This window comes from Physeter macrocephalus, chromosome 16, assembly GCF_002837175.3.
Source record: "Physeter macrocephalus isolate SW-GA chromosome 16, ASM283717v5, whole genome shotgun sequence".
Classification (NCBI taxonomy): domain Eukaryota; kingdom Metazoa; phylum Chordata; class Mammalia; order Artiodactyla; family Physeteridae; genus Physeter; species Physeter macrocephalus.
This window is the reverse complement of record NC_041229.1, coordinates 43,660,082-43,660,318: the sequence shown is the minus strand read 5'-3', so window position 1 is coordinate 43,660,318 and position 237 is coordinate 43,660,082.

The following is a 237-nucleotide window of genomic DNA, read 5'->3' as shown; positions in this document are numbered from 1 at the left end:
TACAGATTGCCAACAAACACATGAAAGGATGCTCAACATCACTAATCACTGGAGAATTGCAAATCAAAGGTAATAAACAAATGGGACCTAATGAAACTTAAGAGCTTTTGCACAGCAAAGGAAACTATAAACAAGACTAAAAGACAACCCTCAGAATCGGAGAAAATATTTGCAAACGAAGCAACTGGCAAAGGTTTAATCTCCAAAATATACAAGCAGTTCATGCAGCTCAATATA